Raw genomic sequence first — 8092 nt, forward strand, 5'->3', positions numbered from 1 at the left:
GTGAGACGATCAACTATTACCCAAATAGTATCAAAACCACTTGCAGTCCTTGGCAATTTAGTGATGAAATCCATGGTAATGTTTTCCCATTTCCATTCCGGGATTTCGGGTTGTTGAAGTAGACCTGATGGTTTCTGATGATCAGCTTTGACCTTAGAACACGTCAAACATTCTCCTACGTATTTAGCAACATCGGCTTTCATACCCGGCCACCAAAAATGTTTCTTGAGATCCTTGTACATCTTCCCCGTTCCAGGATGTATTGAGTATCTGGTTTTATGAGCTTCTCTAAGTACCATTTCTCTCATATCTCCAAATTTTGGTACCCAAATCCTTTCAGCCCTATACCGGGTTCCGTCTTCCAGAATATTAAGATGCTTCTCCGATCCTTTGGGTATTTCATCCTTTAATTTCCCTCTTTTAAAACTCCTTGTTGCGCCTCCTTTATTTGAGAAGTAAGGTTATTATGAATCATTATATTCATAGATTTTACTCGAATGGGTTCTCTGTCCTTCCTGCTCAAGGCATCGGCTACCACATTTGCCTTCCCCGGGTGGTAACAAATCTCAAAGTCGTAATCATTCAATAATTCAATCCACCTACGCTGCCTCATATTCAGTTGTTTCTGATTAAATATGTGTTGAAGACTTTTGTGGTCGGTATATATAATACTTTTGACCCCATATAAGTAGTGCCTCCAAGTCTTTAATGCAAAAACAACCGCGCCTAATTCCAAATCATGCGTCGTATAATTTTGTTCGTGAATCTTCAATTGTCTAGACGCATAAGCAATCACCTTCGTTCGTTGCATTAATACACAACCGAGACCTTGCTTTGATGCGTCACAATAAATCACAAAATCATCATTCCCTTCAGGCAATGACAATATAGGTGCCGTAGTTAGCTTTTTCTTCAATAACTGAAACGCTTTCTCTTGTTCATCATTCCATTCAAATTTCTTCCCTTTATGCGTTAATGCAGTCAAGGGTTTTGCTATTCTGGAAAAGTCTTGGATGAACCTTCTGTAGTAACCAGCTAGTCCTAAAAACTGGCGTATGTGTTTCGGAGTTTTCAGGGTTTCCCACTTTTCAACAGTTTCTATCTTTGCTGGATCCACCTTAATACCTTCTTTGTTCACTATGTGACTGAGGAATTGAACTTCTTCCAACCAAAATGCACACTTTGAAAACTTAGCGTACAATTCTTCCTTCCTCAATACTTCTAACACCTTTCTCAAATGTTCACCGTGTTCTTGGTCATTCATTGAGTAAAAAAGTATGTCATCAATGAAAACAATGACAAACTTGTCAAGGTATGGTCCACACACTCGGTTCATAAGGTCCATGAACACAGCTGGTGCATTAGTTAAACCAAACGGCATGACCATAAACTCGTAATGACCGTAACGTGTTCTGAAAGCAGTCTTTGGAATATCATCTTCTTTCACCCTCATTTGATGATACCCGGAACGTAAGTCAATCTTTGAATAAAAAGACGAGCCTTGTAGTTGATCAAATAAATCGTCGATTCTCAGTAGTGGGTAACGGTTCTTGATGGTAAGTTTGTTCAACTCTCGGTAGTCGATACACAACCTGAATGTACCATCTTTCTTCTTGACAAACAAAACAGGAGCTCCCCACGGTGATGTGCTTGGTCGAATGAAACCACGCTCTAAATGTTCTTGTAATTGGCTTTGCAGTTCTTTCATCTCGCTGGGTGCGAGTCTGTAAGGAGCACGAGCTATTGGTGCAGCTCCTGGTACAAGATCTATTTGAAATTCAACGGATCGATGTTGGGGTAATCCCGGTAATTCTTTCAGAAATACATCGGGAAATTCTTTTGCAATGGGAACATAATTGATGCTCTTTTCTTCAGTTTGTACTTTCTCGACGTGTGCTAGAACAGCATAGCAACCTTTTCTTATTAGTTTTTGTGCCTTCAAATTACTAATAAGGTGTAGCTTCGTGTTGCCCTTTTCTCCGTACACCATTAAGGGTTTTCCTTTTTCTCGTATAATGCGAATTGCATTTTTGTAACAAACGATCTCTGCTTTCACTTCTTTCAACCAGTCCATACCGATTATCACATCAAAACTGCCTAACTCTACTGGTATCAAATCAATCTTAAATGTTTCGCTAACCAGTTTAATTTCTCGATTCCGACATATATTATCTGCTGAAATTAATTTACCATTTGCTAATTCGAGTAAAAATTTACTATCCAAAGGCGTCAATGGATAACTTAATTTAGCACAAAAATCTCTACTCATATAGCTTCTATCCGCACCCGAATCAAATAAAACGTAAGCAGATTTATTGTCAATAAGAAACGTACCCGTAACAAGTTCCGGGTCTTCCTGTGCCTCTGCTGCATTAATATTGAAAACTCTTCCGCGGCCTTGTCCATTCGTGTTCTCCTGGTTCGGGCAATTTCTAATAATGTGGCCCGGTTTTCCACATTTATAACAAACTACATTGGTATAACTTGCTCCGAAACTACTTGCTCCGCCATTACTCGTTCCGACACCATTTGTTCCTTTCGTTCTGTTAACCCCTGGTCCGTAGACCTCACACTTCGCCGCGCTATGACCATTTCTTTTACACTTGTTGCAAAATTTGGTGCAGAACCCCGAGTGATACTTTTCACACCTTTGGCATAGCTGCTTCTGATTGTTGTTGTTGTTGCGGTTGTTATTGTTGTTAGGATGATTGTTGTAGTTGCTGTTGTTGTTGTTGTTGTTGTTGTTGTTGTTGTTGTTGTTAGGCCGTTTGTTGTAGTTGCGATTGATGTTGCGATTATTGGGATAATTGTTGCGATTATTATTGTAATTGCTGTTGTTGTTGTATTGGTGATTCTTATCACCGTTTTCCTCCCACTTTCTTTTGACTTGCTTCACATTGGCCTCTTCAGCCGTCTGTTCTTTAATTCTTTCCTCAATCTGGTTTACTAGTTTGTGAGCCATTCTACATGCCTGTTGTATGGAGGCGGGCTCGTGTGAACTTATATCTTCTCGGATTCTTTCCGGTAATCCTTTCACAAACGCGTCGATCTTCTCTTCCTCATCTTCGAATGCTCTCGGACACAATAGGCACAATTCTGTGAATCGTCTTTCGTACGTGGTAATATCAAATCCTTGGGTTAGTAACCCTCTAAGTTCTGTCTTGAGCTTATTGACCTCGGTTCTGGGACGGTACTTCTAGTTCATCAAGTGCTTGAATGCTGACCACGGTAGTGCGTACGCATCATCTTGTCCCACTTGCTCTAGATAGGTATTCCACCATGTTAACGCAGAACCTGTGAAGGTATGCGTAGCGTACTTCACTTTGTCCTCTTCAGTACAATTACTTATGGCAAACACCGATTCGACCTTCTCGATCCACCATTTCAATCCGATCGGTCCTTCGGTTCCATAAAATTCCAAAGGTTTGCAGGCAGTGAATTCTTTGTAGGTGCATCCTACACGATTTCCTGTACTGCTAGATCCAAGGTTATTGTTGGTATGTAGCGCATCCTGTACTGCGGCTATGTTTGAAGCTAGAAAAGTACGGAATTCCTCTTCATTCATATTCACGGTGTGTCGAGTAGTCGGTGCCATTTCCTTCAAAATAGTCAAATGGAACAAGTTAATCATACAGAATATTAAGAGTAGTTAATTGTATTTCGTAGCATAATATGAACTCATTTATAAAAGCTTTTTCTTCATATTAGCGTTTTATAAGTTTAAATTCGGGTAGTACCTACCCGTTAAGTTCATACTTAGTAGCTAATATACAATTCAACTACTACAATTCTATATGAAAAACTGATTATAATAATATTTCGCGTTCAAACTTTTATACAATATTTTACAAACTTACAATACCGCTTATTTTACATAAAGCATGAAATATAGCACACAATAACTTTGATACAAGATAGTTGTGAAGATAATTCTAGCTAGTACACAAGTTGTTCAGCAAAGGCAATAAAGACACGTAATTCATACGTCCAGAAACAAGTCATGCATTCTGGTTTTACTAGGACTACTTCCCATCCTTGGTCTTGTGGAACATAACCGTTATGGCCGTTGATAAGACATCGCGTTGTAACGTCGTCAAAGGGACGAGGGTTACGTAATGTCCAACAGTCCCGTAACAATCTAAAAACCTCATTTCTTACCCCAATTACCGACTCCGTCACTTGTGGGAACGTTTTGTTTAATAGTTGTAGCCCGATGTTCTTGTTCTCACTTTGGTGAGAAGCGAACATTACTAATCCGTAAGCATAACATGCTTCTTTATGTTGCATGTTAGCCGCTTTTTCTAAATCACGAAGTCCAATATTCGGATATATTGAGTCAAAATAATTTCTTAACCCATTGCGCAAAATAGCATTTGGGTTCCCCGCAATATATGCGTCAAAGTAAACACATCGTAACTTATGGATTTCCCAATGTGATATCCCCCATCTTTCGAACGAAAGCCTTTTATAAACCAAGGCATTCTTGGAACGTTCTTCGAATGTCTTACAAACTGATCTCGCCTTAAATAGTTGTGCTGAAGAATTCTGACCGACTCTAGACAAGATTTCATCAATCATGTCTCCGGGTAGGTCTCTTAAAATATTGGGTTGTCTATCCATTTTGTGTTTTTATATACTGTAAAATAGACAAGAGTTAGATTCATAAAAAAAAAATACTTATTAATACAAGCAATTTTTACATATATCATAAAGCATAAGCACACTATATTACATATATTACACCACACGAATACAACTATCTTATTCCAACTCGCTTGTTTCTTCTTCTTCGGTTTTGGTTCGTTTTGCCAAGTTTCTAGGGATATATGATGTTCCCCTAATACAAGCCGTCGTTTTCCACATTGGTTTAGAAAAACCTGGTGGTTTAGAGGTTTCCGGGTCATTGTTACAACTTAAGGACTTCGGGGGTTGACGATACATATAAAGCTCATCGGGGTTGGAATTAGATTTCTCTATTTTTATGCCCTTTCCCTTATTATTTTCTTTTGCCTTTTTAAATTTAGTTGGGGTAATTTCTATAACATCATCGGAATTCTCGTCGGAATCCGATTCATCGGAGAATTGGTAATCCTCCCAATATTTTGCTTCCTTGGCGGAAACACCATTGACCATAATTAACCTTGGTCGGTTGGTTGAGGATTTTCTTTTACTTAACCGTTTTATTATTTCCCCCACCGGTTCTATTTCTTCATCCGGTTCCGATTCTTCTTCCGGTTCAGATTCTTCTTCCGGTTCCGACTCTTCTTCCGGTTCCGACTCTTCTTCCGGTTCCTCTTCGGGAACTTGTGAATCAGTCCATGAATCATTCCAATTTACATTTAACTCTTCATTATTATTAGGTGAGTCAATGGGACTTGTTCTAGAGATAGACATCTATCACATAATATCAAACGCGTTAAGAGATTAATATATCACATAATATTCACATGTTAAAAATATATAGTTTCCAACAAAATTTGTTAAGCAATTATTTTTCAAGTAAACACGGTCGAAGTCCAGACTCACTAATGCATCCTAACAAACTCGATAAGACACACTAATGTAAAATTCTGGTTCTATAAGACCAACGCTCGGATACCAACTGAAATGTCCCGTTCTTATTGATTAAAAACGTTCCATATTAATTAATTTCGTTGCGAGGTTTTGACCTCTATATGAGACGTTTTTCAAAGACTGCATTCATTTTAAAACAAACCATAACCTTTATTTCATCAATAAAGGTTTAAAAAGCTTTACGTAGATTATCAAATAATGATAATCTAAAATATCCTGTTTACACACGACCATTACATAATGGTTTACAATACAAATATGTAACAACAAAATAAGTTTCTTGAATGCAGTTTTTACACAATATCATACAAGCATGGACTCCAAATCTCGTCCTTATTTAAGTATGCGACAGCGGAAGCTCTTAATAATCACCTGAGAATAAACATGCTTAAAACGTCAACAAAAATGTTGGTGAGTTATAGGTTTAACCTATATATATCAAATCATAATAATAGACCACAAGATTTCATATTTCAATACACATCCCATACATAGAGATAAAAATCATTCATATGGTGAACACCTGGTAACCGACATTAACAAGATGCATATATAAGAATATCCCCATCATTCCGGGACACCCTTCGGATATGATATAAATTTCGAAGTACTAAAGCATCCGGTACTTTGGATGGGGTTTGTTAGACCCAATAGATCTATCTTTAGGATTCACGTCAATTAGGGTGTCTGTTCCCTAATTCTTAGATTACCAGACTTAATAAAAAGGGGCATATTCGATTTCGATAATTCAACCATAGAATGTAGTTTCACGTACTTGTGTCTATTTTGTAAATCATTTATAAAACCTGCATGTATTCTCATCCCAAAAATATTAGATTTTAAAAGTGGGACTATAACTCACTTTCACAGATTTTTACTTCGTCGGGAAGTAAGACTTGGCCACTGGTTGATTCACGAACCTACTGTAGTGACCCGAACTTTTACATGTTTATATATATTAATTGAGATTGATATTTACATGATTAAATGTTTCCAACATGTTAAGCAATCAAACTTGTTAAGACTTGATTAATTGAAATATGTTTCATATAGACAATTGACCACCCAAGTTGACCGGTGATTCACAAACGTTAAAACTTGTAAAAACTATATGATGACATATATATGGATATATATATAGTTAACATGATACTATGATAAGTAAACATATCATTAAGTATATTAACAATGAACTACATATGTAAAAACAAGACTACTAACTTAATGATTTTTAAACGAGACATATATGTAACGATTATCGTTGTAAAGACATTTAATGTATATATATATATCATATTAAGAGATATTCATACATGATAATATCATGATAATATAATAATTTAAAATCTCATTTGATATTATAAACATTGGGTTAACAACATTTAACAAGATCGTTAACCTAAAGGTTTCAAAACAACACTTACATGTAACGACTAACGATGACTTAACGACTCAGTTAAAATGTATATACATGTAGTGTTTTAATATGTATTTATACACTTTTGAAAGACTTCAATACACTTATCAAAATATTTCTACTTAAAAAAAATGCTTACAATTACATCCTCGTTCAGTTTCATCAACAATTCTACTCGTATGCACCCGTATTCGTACTCGTACAATACACAGCTTTTAGATGTATGTACTATTGGTATATACACTCCAATGATCAGCTCTTAGCAGCCCATGTGAGTCACCTAACACATGTGGGAACCATCATTTGGCAACTAGCATGAAATATCTCATAAAATTACAAAAATATGAGTAATCATTCATGACTTATTTACATGAAAACAAAATTACATATCCTTTATATCTAATCCATACACCAACGACCAAAAACACCTACAAACACTTTCATTCTTCAATTTTCTTCATCTAATTGATCTCTCTCAAGTTCTATCTTCAAGTTCTAAGTGTTCTTCATAAATTCTACAAGTTCTAGTTACATAAAATCAAGAATACTTTCAAGTTTGCTAGCTCACTTCCAATCTTGTAAGGTGATCATCCAACCTCAAGAAATCTTTGTTTCTTATAGTAGGTTATCATTCTAATACAAGGTAATAATCATATTCAAACTTTGGTTCAATTTCTATAACTATAACAATCTTATTTCAAGTGATGATCTTACTTGAACTTGTTTTTGTGTCATGATTCTGCTTTAAGAACTTCGAGCCATCCAAGGATCCGTTGAAGCTAGATCCATTTTTCTCTTTTCCAGTAGGTTTATCCAAGGAACTTAAGGTATTAATGATGTTCATAACATCATTTGATTCATACATATAAAGCTATCTTATTCGAAGGTTTAAACTTGTAATCACTAGAACATAGTTTAGTTAATTCTAAACTTGTTCGCAAACAAAAGTTAATCCTTCTAACTTGACTTTTAAAATAAACTAAACACATGTTCTATATCTATATGATATGCTAACTTAATGATTTAAAACCTGAAAACACGAAAAACACCGTAAAACCGGATTTACGCCGTCGTAGTAACACCGCGGGCTGTTTTGGGTTA

The sequence above is a fragment of the Rutidosis leptorrhynchoides genome, chromosome 1, assembly GCF_046630445.1.
Source record: "Rutidosis leptorrhynchoides isolate AG116_Rl617_1_P2 chromosome 1, CSIRO_AGI_Rlap_v1, whole genome shotgun sequence".
Classification (NCBI taxonomy): Eukaryota; Viridiplantae; Streptophyta; class Magnoliopsida; order Asterales; family Asteraceae; genus Rutidosis; species Rutidosis leptorrhynchoides.